Raw genomic sequence first — 18,967 nt, forward strand, 5'->3', positions numbered from 1 at the left:
GCATCTTTAGGATACCCCCAAATCTAATGTTGGAGAGCCAAGAGGTTACAAATATAGAGAAAGTTAAGTTTCTAGTTGGTAAAACAGAAAAATATTTTTTTTTTTTTTAAATTGGAAAATCTTGGTATTCAGAGGGATCTACGCATCAAAGGATATGATGTGGAGATGCCGGCGTTGGACTGGGGTGAGCACAGTACGAAGTCTTACAACACCAGGTTAAAGTCCAACAGGTTTGTTTCGATGTCACTAGCTTTCGGAGCGCTGCTCTCCGAAAGCTAGTGACATCGAAACAAACCTGTTGGACTTTAACCTGGTGATGTAAGACTTCGTACTGTGCTCAAAGGATATGGGCATAGGGCAGGAGTGTATAGCTGGGGTATGAGATCCGCAATGTATCCATGCATGAATTGTTGAAATTTAACAAACAGTTACAACAAGCAATTAGAAAAGCAAATGGTAGGGCAGCATGGTGGCGTAGTGGTTAGCACTGCTGCCTCACGGCGCCGAGGACCCAGGTTTGATCCCGGCCATGGGTCACTGTCCGTGTGGAATTTGCACATTCTCCCCGTGTCTATGTGGGTTTCATCCCCCCACAACCCAAAGATGTGCAGGCTAGGTGGATTGACCGCGCTAAATTGCCCCTTAATTGGAAAAAAATAATTGGGTACTCTAAATTTGTTTTTTTTTAAAAAAGCAAATGGTCGTCAGCCTTTTTTTAAAAAGAGCCTGGAGGATAAGAATTAAGAAGTCTTCTTGTAATTGTATAGGGTTTTGGTGAGGCCACACCTGGAACATCGCTACGTTTTAACTGCCTTAGCTAAGGAAGGACATGTGAGGGCAGCACGGTGGTGCAGTGGTTAGCACTGCTGCCTCATGGCACCGAGAACCCGGGTTCAATCCCGTCCCCAGGTCACTGTCCGTGTGGAGTTTGCACATTCTCCCCGTGTCTGTGTGGCTCTCACACCCACAACCCAAAGATGTGCAGGCCATGCTAAAATTACCCCTGAATTGGAAAAGTTTTTTAAAAAAGACACATGATCACAAGAGGTAATGCATTAAAAATTCACTGAGGTTCGGGGAGTTTAGAGGATTATCCGATGAGGAGAGATTGAGTGGACTGGCCTTATATTCCCAAGAGTTTAGAAGAATGAGAGGCGATCTCATTGAAACACATTAAGTATTTAAGCGGTTGGACAGAGTAGATGCTGGAATATGTTGCCCCTGACCGCGGAGACTAAATCTGCAGGTTGAAGCATCAGAATAAAGTGGTTAGCACTGCTGCCTCACGGCGCTGAGGACCCGGGTTCGATCCCAGCCCTGGGTCACCGTCCGTGGATACCACCATTACACGGGAGAACACCACCCACCAGGTACGCGGTACATACTCATGCGACTCGGCCAACGTTGTCTACCTCATACGCTGCAGGAAAGGATGTCCCGAAACGTGGTACATTGGCGAGACCATGCAGACGCTGCGACAACGAATGAACGGACATCGCGCGACAATCACCAGGCAGGAATGTTCCCTTCCAGTCGGGGAACACTTCAGCAGTCAAGGGCATTCAGCCTCTGATCTCCGGGTAAGCGTTCTCCAAGGCGCGACAACGCAGAATCGCCGAGCAGAAACCTATAGCCAAGTTTGACAGCTCAGCAGCCGCATCATCAAAGATGGAAGCTACCGATGTAGGTAGGAGAGGGGGAAGATACCTGAAAATGGAGGCATCCTCTGACACATGAGTGCGGCCTCAACCGGGACCTGGGATTCATGTCGCATTACATTCACCCCCCACCATCGGGCCTGGGCTTGCGAAATCCTACCAACTGTCCTGGCTTGAGACAGTTCACACCTCTTTAACCTGGGGTTACCCCTCTCTCTGGATCTGTAAACACTTAATTAACTGCAAATGCTCGCATTCTAAGCATTGTCTTGCATCTTTGAATTTGTCTACATATATGTTTCTGGGACATACCTCTTCATTTACCTGAGGAAGGAGCAGTGCTCCGAAAGCTAGTGACATCGAAACAAACCTGTTGGGACTTTAACCTGGTGTTGTAAGACTTCTTACTGTAAATATATTTGCTTTGCAATAAACCTTTTTCTTTTGACCATCTCAGTTCGGGCTCGTTTGTGGCCTACTAAAGCGGCCTGCCAATAATACCCTGCAATCGGCCTATTAAGGTCACCATGAAGACTTCCAGTCTGCAGTCAGGCCTCCCGCTGAGGCCAATCCTGGCAGTGCCCTCTCAGCAGTATACTGCGGGCACCACTCCATTTCTCATTTTTAGAGATCCCCCCATCTGACCACGATGGCAAGATGGCCACAGCTGCAGCGTTCCCTGTGGAAAGGGTTAACCCCAATGGCCTGGCAGCTTTGGCCCCTTTTTAAGCTTTTAAAAAGTCTTCAGAGGATGCCTCCATTTTCAGGTACCTTCCCCCTCTCCTACCTACATCGGTAGCTTCCATCTTTGATGATGCGGCTGCTGAGCTGTCATTACTAGATGGCCTCCTATTGGGCCTGCAGCCACGGTGAATGTGTACCCTGGTCATGAGTCAGCCTGCTCGGGTCCCGGAGATGCACCCGATGTCAGGGTCCCAACCCCAGTGCAAAGATTCAGCCCCAGGAAGTTTTGAAATGGAAAGCATTTCTGAAAGTGGAAAACAGGACCCACAGTGTAAGCATCGATATCTCTGCAGGTACCAGGACCCTGCAGGTCTGCAGCATGAGGGGGAAACACAGTCCCACAACAGAGTTTTGAGTTCTTAGATTCCTGGAGGAAGCAGGTTACAGGGAGGAGGCAGTGGCAGCAGGTATTACATTCCCAAGAGGAAGCTACACAGTTTAAGTTATTTGATACGTCTTGCTGTCATAGTGTGGAGCAACACTTAGCGTGGGCCAAACAGAAGCCAAAGCCACAACAGGAGAGAGGGAGATAACCCTTTAAATACTGGCTTGACTTTACAGAGTTTATTTTTATTATTTAAAAATGTAGCCACTGTGGAGAGAGAGAGAGAAACAGAGTTGACATTCCGTGTGTAAACGACCTTACGGCAGAACCTTCTGTAAAAGGGTCATATATATATATATATTTTTAAATTAAATTTAGAATAGCCAATTATTTTTCTTTTTCCAATTAAAGGGCAATTTAGCGTGGCCAATCCACCTAACCTGCACATCTTTGGGTTGTGGGGGTGAAACCCACGCTGACATGGGGAGAATGTGCAAACTCCACACAGACAGTGACCCAGGGCCGGGATTCGAACCCGGGTTCTCAGCGCCGCAGTCCCAGTGCTAACCACTGCGCCACATGCCGTCCATAAAAGTGTTATTTAGACTGAAACAAATCTTTCTCTCCACAGATGCTGCAGGACCTGCTGTGTTTATCCAGCATTTTCTGTTTTTATTTCTGGTTTAATGGGATCTTGGGCTGCTGTTAGGCTGGGAAGAGCTTCCATGATTCTGGTCGGAGATTTGAACATGAAGACTGTGTTGGAAATCTGAATGATAAACGTAACTCACTGAATCATGCAAATCTACAAAAAACTGTCTCATCCTAATGTCCTGAAGGTAATACATTACAGGATTGTGATTTTAACCCCTTCACGGATTCGTATCATTGTGGCCTCCGGTGTAAAGAGGGGGAGAATAATTGCCAATTCTGGGTGCGCAACTCCAAACATGCTATATCACAGGATTCCGATTACTCGGGTCCCTTTTTGCCAAAGGAAAATGCCCGTTTGCAATAAACACAAGACGGACATGTCAGTTATAAAGACAAAGTGGAGAGGTTGAGACTGTTTTCTCCGGAGAAGAGAAGATTGATAGGGGGAACACCACCACCTGGAAGATCCCCTCCAAGCCACCCACCATCCTGTCTTGGGAGTACATTGTTGTTCCTTCACTGTCGCTGGGTCAAAATCCTGGAACGCCCTCCCTAATAGCAATGTGGGTGTACCTACACTGCATGGACTGCAGCGGTTCAAGAAGGCAGCTCACCACCACCTTCCCAATGGAAAATAGGGATGGACAATAAATGCTGGCCTAGCCAGCGAAACCCACCTCTCAAGAATGAATTTTCAAAAATGTACTGAAAATCATGAGCGGTCTGAACAGAGTGGACAGGGGGAAACATTTCGTGCTCAAGAAAGGACACAGATTTAAAGTAATTTATGATATGAGGGGAAACCTTTCCAAGTAGCTAGTGGTCAAGGTTTGGAATGCACAGCCCGAGTGTGGTGGAGCCAGGTTCAATTGAGGCATTCAATAGGGAATTAGACTGTTAATTTGAAAATGAAGGGTGTACAGGATTACAGGGAGAAGGCAGGAGAATTGTTCATTGGGAGGGCTCGTGCAGACACGATGGGCAGAATGGCCGCCTTCCGCGCTGTGAAGATTCTGTGAAAATTCTTTGTTGGCTGAGCGATGAATTAGAAAGATGTTCGCCTCTTCCTGCATTTTGAGTCCAGAGTTCCTCATCTGGATTGTGTGTAGAAAGATATGTGGCATGTTCAAATCCCTCCATGGCCTCGCCCCTCTCCTACACCTATAACATCCTCCAACCCTACAGCTCCTCAGATACCTGAATTCCTCTTATTCTAGTCACTTGAGCATCCCTCTCCTTTGCCGTACCGCTGATGACAGTTCCGATCGCTTTCTACAAAGAAAAACTCAAAGCTACTTCAACAGCACCTTCTAAAACCCACATCCTCTACCGCCAATAAGGAGAAAGGCAACAGCCAGATGGGCAACACCACCACCTGCAAGTTCCCCTCTGAGCCACTCACCACCGTGACTTGGAAATATATTGCCATTCCTTTACTGTCGCTGGATCAAAATCCTGGAACTCCCTCCCAAACAGCCCTGTGGGTGTACTGACATCCCGTGGACTGCAGCGGTTCAAGGCAGCAGCTCACCACCAGCTTCTCAGGGGTCATTAAGGGTAGGCCATAAATGCTGTCCTAGCCAGCGATGCACACATCCCATGAGCACATTTTTAAAAAATCCCTCCTTAAACCCCTCTATCTCTCCCTCTTCTTTAAGATGCTGCTTAAAACGTACTTCTTTGTGCAGTGGGTGAGCCCTGCTGCCTCACGGCGCCGAGGTCCCAGGTTCGATCCCGGCTCTGGGTCACTGTCCGTGTGGAGTTTGCACATTCTCCCCGAGTTTGCGTGGGTTTCGCCCCCACAACCCAAAGATGTGCAGGCTCGGTCGATTGGCCGCGCTAAATTGCCCCTTGATTGGAAAAATGAATTGGGTACTCTAAAATTTTTTAAAAATTACTTCTTTGATCAAATCGTTGGCCAGTATTTTCCAGTCCCGCCAGTGGTGGGCATCATTGTGGGTGGGGCCGGCTGTCGGTGAGACGGACAATCCTGCCCTTAATGTCTCCTTTGGCTTTGTGTCAATTTTCTTTTGTCCGATTCAGCTTCTATGTAGCATCTTAGGACATTTCGCTACACTGAAAAATGTTGTATGCATGTAAGTCATTGATATCTATACACTCACACCTGGCCTCCCAGGTTAGTAAAGTTTTGGGTTCAGCTATTCTACTTGAAACTTTGGGGTTCCCGCCATAGTCTCCCAGTAGGGAATTTTCACAGGAGGCGCCTGATTCAGTTTGACCCCCAAAGTATCCACTCAACACTCAACGTCCAGGCTGATAGAAAATCAATGGCCATCTAATCAATACTAAAGGCAGTCTGTTTATTCCCTTGCCCATGGAGCTCTACCACAGCTTGAGCCATCATCTCTCAGAGGAGAGAAAGGCACAAAACTCAGAGGAACTGAAAATAAGGCTGTTGCAAGACTCGCACTTAATGAAGTCGCAGAACGTTTAGATGAATGGAGACCCGTGATGGAGGCAGTTACCTCCACCCTTGTAATGTGCTTGGGGCAAAGTATGAGTGTCTCTTTAAATATTCCAAACAGCTTGGAACTGGTTTGTTTGATCTGAACAGTTATGTGCGAGGCTTACACAATTCCCTTGGTGCGTCACAAAAGGACAGAGAGAAAAAATACAAACACTGAAAACTTGGGTCTTGACTATGCTGGGCAGACAATGGGGGAGCGGGGGGGGGGGGGAGGAATTACACAAAGAAAAGAACTGCATTCATAGAGTACTATGTCTAGTCTCTCAGGAATGTCTCAAAGCACTTCACATGTATAAATAAATAAATAATCTTTTTATTGTCACAAGTAGGCTTACATTAACACTGCAATGAAGTTACTGTGAAAAGCCCTAATAAACTACTTTGAATTAAGTAACAACCATTGGGGTAGGTTTTGACCTCGTGCAATTAGTGTAAAAAAGGTGAATTCAATGGAAATGAAAATCTGGAGATCTAAAATGGGTTCCCGGCTCACTGTACAGCAGGATCATTAAGATCCAAAATGTTAACTCTTGTTTCTCTCTCCACAGATGCTGCCAGGCCTGCTGAATTTATCCAGCGTTTTCTGCTTTTATTCCCGACTCACTTTCCCCTTTTACACAATCGTACAAAGTGAAGATTTATCCCACTGGGGAGGGAAACACCGCTGGCAACCGTTCTACACGCAATAACATGGATACATAGATACATAGAACATACAGTGCAGAATGAGGCCATTCGGCCCATCGAGTCTGCACCGACCCACTTAAGCCCTCACTTACACCCAATCCCCATAACCCAATAACCCCTCCTAACCTTTTTGGACACTAAGGGCAATTTAGCATGGCCAATCCACCTAACCTGCACATCTTTGTGCAGAGGGCAGCATGGTAGCCTTGTGGATAGCACAATTGCTTCACAGCTCCAGGGTCCCAGGTTCGATTCTGGCTTGGGTCACTGTCTGTGCGGAGTCTGCACATCCTCCCAGTGTGCGTGGGTTTCCTCCGGGTGCTCCGGTTTCCTCCCACAGTCCAAAGATGTGCAGGTTAGGCGGATTGGCCGTGATAAACTGTCCTTAGTGTCCAAAATTGCCCTTAGTATTGGGTGGGGTTACTGGGTTACGGGGTTATGGGGATAGGGTGGCGGTGTTGACCTTGGGTAGGGAGCTCTTTCCAAGAGCCGGTGCAGACTCGATGGGCCGAATGGCCTCCTTCGGCACTGTAAATTCTATGAAATTCTATGATAATCTTTGGACTGTGGGAGGAAGCTCGAGCACCCGCAGGAAACCCATGCAGACAAGGGGAGGAAGTGCAGACTCCGCACAGACAGTGACCCAGCAGGGAATCAAACCTGGGACCCTGGCGCTGTGGAGCCACAGTGCTAGCTGTAGTGATCTGTACATCTGTACGTACATCTGCACATACACCAGGGACTGCAGCACAGATGTAACAGCCACAGCATCACTAGAGGGCAGCATCAGAGACGGGTATAAAGGGTCCAGCCCAAGGGAGGATCCGCCTCTTTCAGAAGCACAAGGCTAGTGAGCAGCAGCAGACAGAGACAGCTCAGCATAGGCAGTTTACTTTAGCTTCACTGGTCATACCTCTTTTCTGTATTATATCTAGTTAAGCTCTGAAAACAGAACAAACCCACTGAATAAAGTATTTGTGGTAACTGGAAGTCTACAATCTTTATTCAGACTTAGAGAATAACATACTAGCCATGTGTGCTACTGTGCTGCCCGCAAGTGAAGGGGCAAATGGCCAACTAATCTGTTTTTGATTGAGGGAGCAAATGCTGGTCAGTACGGCAGAGAAACATCCTGCCCTTTGGGACCATTTACGGGCTTCACTAAACCATGTTGTACCTGGCCAGAGAACAGTTGTTGCTGCCACTGGATTCAGCAAGAGGAAATAATGGGTTCCTGGCACAGAAACTCCTATATCTTTTCCCAACAGAAGAAAAGTCCCCGGTTGATTGGGGTGCAAGAGAACTTGTGATTTTTGAGATTCCGAGGGAACAAAACTGACATTCCTGTGGACAGGATAAAGAGTTGGAGAGAGACCAATCGTACGTTGAAAACCATTAAAGAAAATTAAATTGCCATCTGTCATTCCTTGTCTAGTGTAATGAATTTCAGCCTCAGGTGACATTACATTTGTCTTCCTAATGAAGTTAGTGAAGTGCTGGCTCAAACACAGGGCCAAGAGCCAGTTTTACATACAAACTCTGATAAGAGTACTTTGCCCAAGTGCTATATGTCTGGGAAGCTCCATAATCACAAACAATTCCTGACTCCAACAGTTGCATTCCCGCAGGCTTCTGGAATGTTCTTCTCTTATTTTGATCAGCTTGTTGATGACACAACAACAGGACAACAGTGCAGCCAGCCACTCAATGAATGAAGGTCCCAGCCAGTCACTGGTTACAATTACACAGGGCAGGAGTCCAGCTCGCTCAGCCCAGACTGATAACCAGGGTAGCACTGGTCCAGGCAAGGGCACAAGCCAAAGAGTAAAATATTGTGGATACTGAAAATTGGGAATGGGAAATGGCGGAAAACACGAAGCAGGTCACGTAGAATCCATGCAGAAGGGAACAGGGAGTGTTCCCGATCAATGATCTGTCAAGACAACTGGAAGGACAGTTGGTGACTGTAAGGGTCCTTCCTATTTGTTCCCTTATGTAAGGATCCTCCTGTTACACCCCGTTTTGCCGAAGTATTCCCTTTATTTTCTGTTATTTTGGCTTTGAAAATTTTTGTAGCTGGACAAAAATTTGTCTTTGCCTTTAAGATGGACTTCACCTTTAATTTGAAAAAGAGAATCCAGCTGGATGTGCTGACATCGGTGATGACTCGTCTTGATGGACTTAGTTGTTGGCATGAACGGCTTACTTTGCTGGGCCCTCAGCAGATCACCTATGCTGATTGGTAGTGGCTATTCTGGAATGTTCCTCCTCTCTGTGAGACTGTTTCCAAGTTAGTTTTGGTATGAACTCAGAGCTGAAGGAAGCTCTTTTGGAGTTTTCTCTCACCCTAAAAAAGGGTAGAACTCTCTCAAATGCCTCAGCTGGGGCTCACTCTAATAATAATAATAATAATAATAATAATAATAATAAGTAAATGGAGCAGCCTAACCATTCCTCTCTATCCAGCCTGAGTGTATTACGGTTTGATCAAGAATCTGGAGGGTCAAAGCCCTGGGCCGGAATTCTCCGAAATCCCGGCCAAGTGTTGACGCCGGCGTAAACACTGGACTGGTGCACGCCGGCGTCAACGGGCCTCCTGGCCCAGCGATTCAGCAGCCCTCAGGGAGCCAGCAGGGCGCCGGAGTGCTGTGCGCTGCTCCCTGCTCCGGCACCGATACGCGGCCCTGCACTACCCTGTGGGTCCGCGCATGTGCGCGCCAGCCATCTCCGCGCCGACGAATGCGCATGGTAGCCATCTCTGCACCGGCACATGTGTGTGGTGGCCGTCTCCACGCCGGCGCTGTGCAGCATGGCAGAGCCCTACAGCGGGCCCGTGCGGAAGGAGGTAGGCCCCCACCAGATTGCGGGTTCTCCCGATTGCAGGCCTGGACTCTGTGGAGGCCCCCCCGGAATCTGATCCCCCCCCCACCCTCCCCACCAGGACGGCCACCGCGGCTGCAGTCCGAGTTCCCGCCAGGTGGTACCAGGTTGGAACCACGCCGGCGGGACTCGGCGGAAATTCGGCCGGTCGACCACAGAGAATCGGGGCGGGCGCCTCTTTCAGCGGCTCCCGGCCGGCGTCGCCTTGACCGCGAGGGCACGACTGGCACCGATTCTCCGGTCGCTGGAGAATTGTGTCCCACCGTCGGAGTGGCGTGGCGGGAATTTCCCGCGTCACCAGTGATTCTCCGAACCGGTGTGGGCTCGGAGAATCCTGGCCCTGTCTCTCTCTCTTACCTGATGGACTCTGTCTAAAGGATCAAAGTAAAGACTTTCTATCTCTACAATTAGATAGAACTTTAAGAAAGTTCATTCCAGCAACAGCTGCAGGCAGGGCCAGTGTTTATAGAATCTTCTTTAAAATCTTGTGAGGGAAACTCTGTTTTCCCTCAGTAAAGATAGGGGGAATTCTTGTGGAGTTGTAAACAAATAAGAATTACCCAGGCCTGAGGTGGATCTTCTGAGTGAAGGCCCAGGTTAATAAAAGTGAAAGTGACTCCCTGGAGGTAATCCCAGAGTCTGGGGATTCAGACCGAATGTTCCTGGCAGAAGATCCTTGTTAGCCATCCAATTTGTGTTTTTCAATCACTCCCTTGTCCTGGAAAGACAGTCGGCTAAAAAACTTCACCGTCCGAAGCAAGAACACTCATCTTCCATTAATCCTCTTTTATTTTTCCCCTCCCCCCTCCCTGTGTGTGTGCTGGTTTAGCACAGAGCTAAATCGCTGGCTTTGAAAGCAGACCAAGACAGGCCAGCAGCACGCTTCAATTCCCGTACCAGCCTCCCCGAACAGGCGCCGGAATATGGCGACTAGGAGCTTTTCACAGTAACTTCATTTGAAGCCTACTTGTGACAATAAGCGATTTTCATTTCATTTTCATTTCATTTCATTTTCATGTCTTGTGTGTGTTTAGATAAAGGGTGGGATGGTAAAAGTGAGTACTAGATTAGCTGGCCATTATTCTATTATAAGTATTGTGTGGCTTTTCTTTATTGTTGTTAAGGGGCAGCATGGTGGCGCAGTGGGTTAGCCCTGCAGCCTCACGGCGCCGAGGTCCCAGGTTCGATCCCGGCCACTGTCCGTGTGGAGTTTGCACATGCTCCCTGTGATATCGTGGGTTTCGCCCCCACAACCCAAAGATGTGCAGGCTAGGTGGATTGGCCACACTAAATTGCCCCTTAATTGGAAAAAATGAATTGGGTACACTAAATTTATATTTTAAAATATAAATCTTTATTGTTGTTATAATTAAACAGTTGTTGTGTTTTACTTACAAATCTGGTGCTTGTAAGTCATTGGTGTAGTTGAGGGCCAAAGGTCTCAGAAACGTTATACAAATTATTGGTTAATTCACTTGTGTTGGGACTCAGGGGCCTGTGAGGCTGGAATCGACCGCACACTTGTATTATTTTTTAGTATAAATTTAAAGAACCCAATTATTTTTTCCCAATTGGGGGAAATTTAGAATGGCCAATCCACCTACCCTGCAAATCTTTGGGTTGTGGGGGTTAGACCCACGCAAACATGAGGAGATGTGCAAACTCCACATGGACAGAAACCCAGAGACCGGATCAAACCCAGATCCTCAGCGCTGTGAGCCAGCAGTGCTAACCACTGCCACCGTGTTGCCCTTGACACTACTATTTTTGGTACTTGGATGATTAATGGACAGTCTCTTTAAAGCAAGCAGCAAAATTCAGAAGTCACAGGAGAGATCATTCTGCCAGTCTGTGCTGGTTTAAACTGGGGTTGCAGGCTTGTCACCATTAGAGAGAGAGATGGGGCTGGGACTCAGTTTGATTGATTGACTGGTGGCCAATGAATTGGTGCAAAAGGCCGTACTCTGCCTGGTAACAGGTGGTGATTGGATCCTATCCCAGTAGAATGCTTTTCAGAGTCCCAAGGAGTTTCAGTTTTGATTCTGGAAACAGAGGCTGCTGTGGGTGCGATCTCTCTCTCTCTCTTTCTCTCTCTCTCTCTCCAGATAAGATTCTGTGACTGTTGTATATCTAAACTTATAGAACCTGTTATATCTCTCCAGAAAAGACGTGAGTACTGCATTTCTAAACTACAGAGAACCTGAATGAATGAATCTACAGAGAAGACCAGTACAGGCTGTAAAGGCTTTAATCTGCAAGCTTGCTGTTAGGGAAGATGTGCTAAAAACCATCATCTGAAACAAAGGGCTGGATTCTCCAACCCCGCCTGGCGCAAGAACGCCACCGGCGAGATGCCGACAATGGAAAAACCCATTGACCTCAGGCGGGATTCTCCTGTCGCCGGGCGAACGCGGCCGGGGAATCCCACCTAAAGACTCTATTTCTTTTTACTTATGCATTTTACCCATTTCCACCCCTTTATGTTAGTCTGTTTTGTGTGTGTGTGTGTGTGTGTGTGTGTATAGAGGGCGCAGACAGGTTCAAGTGAGAAATTAGGAATTAGATAATAGTTAACCAATTGTATATGCTGCATATTGTTCTTGATATAAATAAACAGTAATTGTGTTTACATTTACAAACCTGGTGACTGTAATTATTGGGCAGCCGAGAGCCAAAGACTTTGGGGGAGTTAAGGTTAATTCACTTGTGTTGTGACTCCGGGTCAAGTTGGGGCTGGAACTGACTGCGCACTAGAACCAGAGTGTCGTAGCAGTGACCCACATGTGAGTGAGTGAGTGTGTGTGTGTGTGTGTGTGTGCATGTGAGTGTGTGTGGCTGAAGGGTGAGGAACAGGCAGGAAGGGGCTCAGCGATGCAGCCCATTGATATTCACCAAATAAAGAATGGATACTTCAGCAAAATATTAATTAGGGCACCAGTGCAAAGGTGGGATTGAGGGCAGGGAAGGAGAGTGTGTGCACGATGCGATGGATTATAAATTAATTTGATCTTGTATTAATAAAACAATAGGGAGTTGCAAATATGCAGAGGAGTTTACTATTGTTCCTGCATTAGAACACTCTGTCACTGTCAAAGCAAAAACATACGTTCCTGATCCATCTCCTCTTTGTCCTACACAGTTGACTGATTGCAATGCCTGGCTGAGTCACCAACATCCTCCAAGGAGATCCTACTGGTTACTCAAAAATAGAGGTCACCAGCAGCAAAGACACATGGGTTCTCCCTGACAGTGGTCACAAGGTTGGCTTCCACATCTTCAGGTTGTTTGGGATTCCTATCCAGACCATCCCTCTTCCTAACCTGATGTGTTGGACCATTGAAACTGTATTTTGCCCCTGAGTCAGAGGTGATAAGTTCTGCCCGTCTCTCGGGGGTTACACGGAATCAACGGGCGCGATTTAACGGAAATGAAACAGAGTCCCATATTGATCGCATTCCGCCGGATGTTTCCCAGTTCTGGCAGCGCCGAGAACAACCCTGCTATTAAACGGGACTCTGCTTCAGTTCTGGGCCTCAGCGAGGATCGCCCTGCCGAGGCCGTACTTAGTCTCATTTCCTGAACTAATGAGTTTTGATCTCTGGACCCCTCATCGTGGCCTCCAGACCCCCCCCACCCCCAACCCCCAATAAGGGGAATCATCCAGCCCCCTCGCACCCCACCTCATAAGGGCAAGGCATCCCTGGGCCGATCCCCGGCGTGGGTCTGATGCCAGCTTGGCACATTGGGACTGCCAACCTGGCTATGCCACCTGGGAACCCTGGCACTGCCAGTGTGGCACTGTCAGGGTGCTCAGATGGCATTGTCACGTCGCCTGGGTAGCGTCGGGGGTGCCAACCTTTCCACAGCCCGACCACCCGGAGGCCCCTGATCACCTGGGAGGGCCCCGATAGCCTGAAAGACCTCTCCCCCAGCACCCCAATGCCAGTACGCCTGGTCCACATTTGTGGAAACCTGGTGCTAAATGGCACCCGCTTGGGGTCTTCGAGGCAAGGCCTGGGTAGATCCGGAGTAGACATTTAAAAAAAAAAAATCGCTTGTCACAAAATGAAAAAAATGAAAATCGCTTATTGTCACAAGTCGGCTTCAAATGAAGTTACTGTGAAAAGCCCCTCGTCACCACATTCCGGCGCCTGTTCGGGGAGGCTGGTACGGGAATTGAACTTCGGGGAGGCTGGTATGGGAATTACTGCTGGCCTGCATTGGTCTGCTTTCAAAGCCAGCGATTTAACCCTGTGCTAAACAGAATGAGGTTATTCAGCTTCATCAAGTAGGCTTCAATGAAGTTACTGTGAAAAGCACCTGTTCAAGTGAGATTAACTGCCACTTGAATATGCAAATTTGGGTCCCGACCTCAATGGATGGGATACAGATCATGGCAGCTCACAAGATCTTGTTAGATCTTGCGAGGCGTGACGAGGCCTATAAATCTCGTGAGAGGCCTCTCGCTAGGTTTACTGGTCTCATCACGTCCTGAGTCGGGTGCAGCGCTGCCGATATATCGCGCCCATAGAAAATAGGAGCAAGAGTAGGCTCTTCGGCCCTTCGAACCTTCTCCGCCATTCATTATGGCTGATCATCCAACTCAGTAACCTGTTCCCGCTTTTCCCCCCCCCCCATATCCTTGATCCCTTTAGCCACAAGAGCTACATCTAACTCCTACTTGAAAACATACAACGTTTTGGCCTCAACTGCTTTCTATGGTTGAGGATTCCACAGGCTCACCACTCTCTGGGTGAAGAAATTTCCCCTCATCTCAATCCTAAATCCTGTATCCTTACACTGTGACCCCTGGTTCTGGATGTACCCCTCCCATCGGGAACGTCCTTACTGCATCTATCCTCTCTAATCCTGTTAGAATTTTATAGGTATTTTTACGAGATCCCCCCCCCCTTCCCCATTAATTTTAATATTGTATAAAATGGGTGTTATCGAATCAGCAGCTCGTTGTACATCACTCCCGATATTTATCACTGAGTGCTGTGAGTGACTGGAGAGTAGATCCACGGAAATGTTCACTACCAGTTGAGAGTGGCTGTACTTGGTAACCTGGTGTTCTGTGGCATAAAGTTACACTCACCACTCCCCCCCAGACCCCACCCCAATATAAAAGAAACACTCGGGGTGTAATAGTGTAACATGAATAATAGTGGAAGCCCAATTTACAACTACGGTGATGTTTATTTCCATTGAAGTGCTGCATTGCCGGAAGCTCCATTCTTCTGATTGGATGTTAAATATGGGGACCGTGGGCCTATATTCTGCTAAGCATTAAAGATCCCACCTTACTATTTAATGGAATTCTCCTGGTGTACTGGCCAACATTCCTCCCACAAACAGTCTTGCCAAATAGCTGATTAAATTGGTTTCTCATCACCTCGCTACTTCTGTGAAACGGATTTTCACAAAATAGCTGCTAATTCACCTGCACAGAACAGTCAAAATGCCCTTCAAAGTATTTTATTTTATGCAAAGTATTATTATTAAAAAAAAATTAATTTAGAGTACCCAATTCATTTTTTCCAATTAAGGGGCAATTTAACGTGTTCAATCCACCTGCTTTGCACAGCTTTAGGTTGTGGGGACGAAACCCACGCAAACACGGGGAGAATGTGCAAACTCCACACAGACAGTGACCCAGAGCCGGGATCGAACCTGGGACCTCGCCGCCGTGAGACTGCAGTGCTACCACTGCGCCGCTGTGCTGCCCCTTATGCAAAGTATTATGATAGGCCTCCCTGAGGGATACAATAAGGTCATGAATGTCCTTCGGCATGTGCAGTTTGTCTGCTGTTTTTGAATCCACTACTGTGGCAGGTTAGAGGCTTGAGGAACTTAATGATTGACCCACTTCCACTGGTATAGAATGCTGTAGAAAAGAAACACTCAGATTAAAATGGCTGTGTGTGGGAGATTGAGGAGGAGCTATAAAGTTATTTTTGAAAATATTTTCATACAATTTTTAACATTTTAAACATAAAACAAAACAAGAAGAATAACAGAGGAACCTCACCACTCTACCAACCATTATATATATGACTCAAAAATATCCCCCCCTCCCTTTAGCAGCTGACGGCGACCAACTCTTTAAACTGAAGAATAAACTTACTCCATCTCTAAAGGAACCCTCATTCGCTCTCCTCAAGGTGTACCTAACTTTCACAAGGTACAGAAACTCCATCAGATGCCCAGCCACACGGAGGTGAAGCCGGGGAAGCTGACCCCCCTCCCTAACAGGACCCGGCTGCGAACAACCAGCCAGGCGAAGGCTAAAACATCCACCCCGGCCCCCATCTGCAGCTCCGACACCCCAAATATGGCCCCCAAGGAACAGGGCTCCAAGTCCAAGTGCAAGATCGCCGACATGGTGCTGAAGAAAGAACCTCAACATTTCTCCAAATTCGGACAGGATCAGAACAAATGTACATGGTAGGCCGGGCCCCTCTCACACAGCTCGCAAGTGTCCTCCACCCCGACAAACAACCGGCTCTTCCTTGACCTCATCAGGTGCGCCCTGTGCACCACCTTTAATTGTATTAACCCTCGTCTAGCACGCGACGCTTATCGCGGTGCCCACCTCACGCAAGCCGCGCCTCACAGTGCTAGCTGGTTGCCGGTGCCCACACCTTGGACGCAAGATGGCTCTGCGTTCTTCTACGGCGTCCAGCATCGTGTCCAGATCACTGTCCCTGAACCTGGGAGCAGCACGGCAGGACTCAGCCATCTCCATCGGTCGGGTCCTCTGTGCGCGGATCGCGCACTTTAAATGATGCGGCGTCAGCCGGGCGTCGCACGATGACGACGCCGCTCTGGCGCCATGCACACCGCCTTTCTCGCGGCTCCGCTGCTGGCCCCTTTTCGGGGTCTGAATTGATCGTGCCCGAGGCCGTTTCGCACCGTCGTGAAACGCGACGGCTTTCACGACGGCGCGGACACTCTGCCTCATTATCGGAGAATCGCGCCCCTTATGTCCCCAAGACCTGGAATCTCTGGAGGCTTTGACAGTTTTGCTACGAACACACCCGTGCAGAAGCAGGATGCCAGTTCCCTGCAGATCATTAATCGCATGCTTTGCTGTGAGGTAGGAGTGGCCTGTTAAGGAACATCTTTTGCATGCGAGGCAATCTGTGACAACATAATGTGGGCGTGAGATAATATCTATTTTACATAAACCTCAGGAGGACTGATTATACTATTGTGAGTCATCGTTTTGTGGGTGGTCTGGGCGTCACCTGGTTTTCTTGCAATTGTGATGCCTACTACACCTTTGTCTGCTGGCTCACATTCAAAGTAAACCATTTGCAGCCAAACAAACAGCCAAACAGAAGGGAAGCTAAAAGGTAAAGCTTCTAATTATTAAAATGTACTAGGTCCATTCCAGCTGATCCCTGCACTCAATGGAAAACTCATCAAAATCATTCTTTCCCAGGAGAACAACTTGATGGAACTCCTCCCCCTCCCCGCTCCACAATCTTTCCTTTCTGCGACCAAAACCAAAGATTACCATCAGCTAACCACTGCTTCTTGATTTATCCTGATTTTTCATTTCCTTCAACCTTGGTACTGCCCGGGCCTACAGACTTTAGGTGTTGCCATGGGAATCTCAACTGGCCCCTTTAAAAGTGGACTAGTTTGGGGCTTCCAGCGGCGGTGTCAAGCTCAAGATTTGCAGCAGGAATGTGGGAGAGGGGTCCTTTTTCCTGTGATTCCAATTGGTTCACTAATGTCCTGCTGGGTAGGAAATCTGCCATCTTTACCCGGTCTGGCATACCTGTGAATCCAGGCCCATAACTATGTGGTTCCTCTCTATCTACCCTTCCAGTTCCTTTAATCATCTTAAACAACTCAATTAGACCACTACTTAATCTTTTGTATCCAATAAGCGCAAGCGTGGTCAATGCAGCAAGATTGTTCTGCCTAGAGTTTGTGCCCATCTTGAAAACTGCTTGAAAACGGATTAACTGCGTGATAGAACAGAGCGAGCAGGATGAACACCGACATCAATCAGATTGAGAAGCCTTGGCTTGGGGCAACAATGGGGTTGTGTCTGCAGGGGGTGGGTAGGGGGATAGGGAGGAGGAGGGATGCGGGGATCAAGGGAGGAGGGGTGCAGGAAAATATGGTCACAAACCTGATTTCTGCTCAAGTCCCTTTTTGAGTTCAAATGTCTCTCGGAGATGCTGCTACAGACGACGTGGGGTTTCGGAGCAAGGTTTTATGCTACGCACGTGTAGGTTTGGATTAGTCAGGGAGAAAAAATGAATGAAAAGCTTTACTCAAAAGATGACCTCCAGAGACCAAGTATTCGAAATGAAATTCTCGCCAATAAAACTAAATTACAGCCTCTCTCCAGCAATAGCCAGGCAGGCAGCTATCAGCTCGAATCTCATCGAGGGAGGCTAAGTTCAAGTCAAGTCGATCTGAATTTATTAATTTTTTTAAAAATAATTTTTATTAAAGGTTTTCATAAAATATCAATAACAAAATGAGAAAGAAAAAAGAACCCAACAGGGTTAAGTACAAAACACAATCTAAAAAAGCAACCCCCCAAACCCCTCCCCCCGTACCTAAATAATAAATTAACATTAACACCCCGACTGAAGACAACAGGTGTATACACCCCCCTCAGACCCTTCCAGTGTAAATAACATCAACCAAAATAAAGTAAACCCCCCCCCCCCCCCACCGAGCTGCTGCTGCCATTGACCAATGTCTAGCATTCTGCCAGAAAGTCTAAGAACGGTTGCCACCGCCTAAAGAACCTTTGTACCGACCCTCGATCTGAATTTATGACCCGCAAGCTAAAATGGACATGGTGAGCGGCCTGAAATTTCCTTCTTTCTCTCCCATTTTCTCTTTTTCCACAAGGTACAAACTGATAAAGGAAGCCTTTCAGCTCATCTGACCCACGCTTGCACAGAAACCTATGATTGCCCCATGACATTCAATGGCATTACCATCGCTGAATCCCTCACTAGCAACATGCTGGGTGTTACCATTGATCAGAAACTGGACTGGACTAACCATATAAATACTGTGATGTGGAGATGCCGGCGGTGGACTTGGGTGAGCACAGTAAGAAGTCTTAACAACACCAGGTTAAAGTCCAACAGGTGTGTTTTGAATCACTAGCTTTCGGAGCATAGCTCCTTCCTCAGGTGAATGAAGACGTGGGTTCCAGAAACATATATATAGACAATATTTAAAGTATCGTCTTGAATCTTTGACTTTGTCTATATATATATATATATATATATTTATATGTTTCTGGAACCCACCTCTTTATTCACCTGAGGAAGGAGCAGTGCTCCGAAAGCTGGTGATTCGAAACACACCTGTTGGACTTTTAACCTGGTGTGGGAAGACTTCTTACCTTATAAATACTGTGGCTACAAGAGGAGGTCAGAGACGAGGAATCCTGCAGCAAGTAAATCACCTCCTGACTCCCAAAGTCTGTCCACAGTGCACAAGTCAGGAGTGTAATGGAATACCCTCCACTTGCCTGGATGAGTG

At 47.6% G+C, this 18,967-nt stretch overlaps 1 protein-coding gene across 5 annotated transcripts in view; it reads right to left on the reverse strand.

Moving 5' to 3' along the window:
- Positions 1 to 18,967, reverse strand: part of kazna (kazrin, periplakin interacting protein a) — a 798,970-nt gene that overhangs the window by 243,695 nt on the left and 536,308 nt on the right. Inside the window, exon 1 of one of the 5 annotated variants that reach the window (XM_072478394.1) lies at positions 17,586 to 17,608. The exons of the other annotated variants lie outside the window; for them this stretch is intronic. The gene's annotated coding sequence lies outside the window, so the exon portion shown is untranslated. Of the gene's footprint in view, positions 1 to 17,585; positions 17,609 to 18,967 lie in introns of those variants that run through there. 5 annotated transcript variants of the gene reach the window in all.

The sequence above is a fragment of the Scyliorhinus torazame genome, chromosome 16 (assembly GCF_047496885.1).
Source record: "Scyliorhinus torazame isolate Kashiwa2021f chromosome 16, sScyTor2.1, whole genome shotgun sequence".
Classification (NCBI taxonomy): domain Eukaryota; kingdom Metazoa; phylum Chordata; class Chondrichthyes; order Carcharhiniformes; family Scyliorhinidae; genus Scyliorhinus; species Scyliorhinus torazame.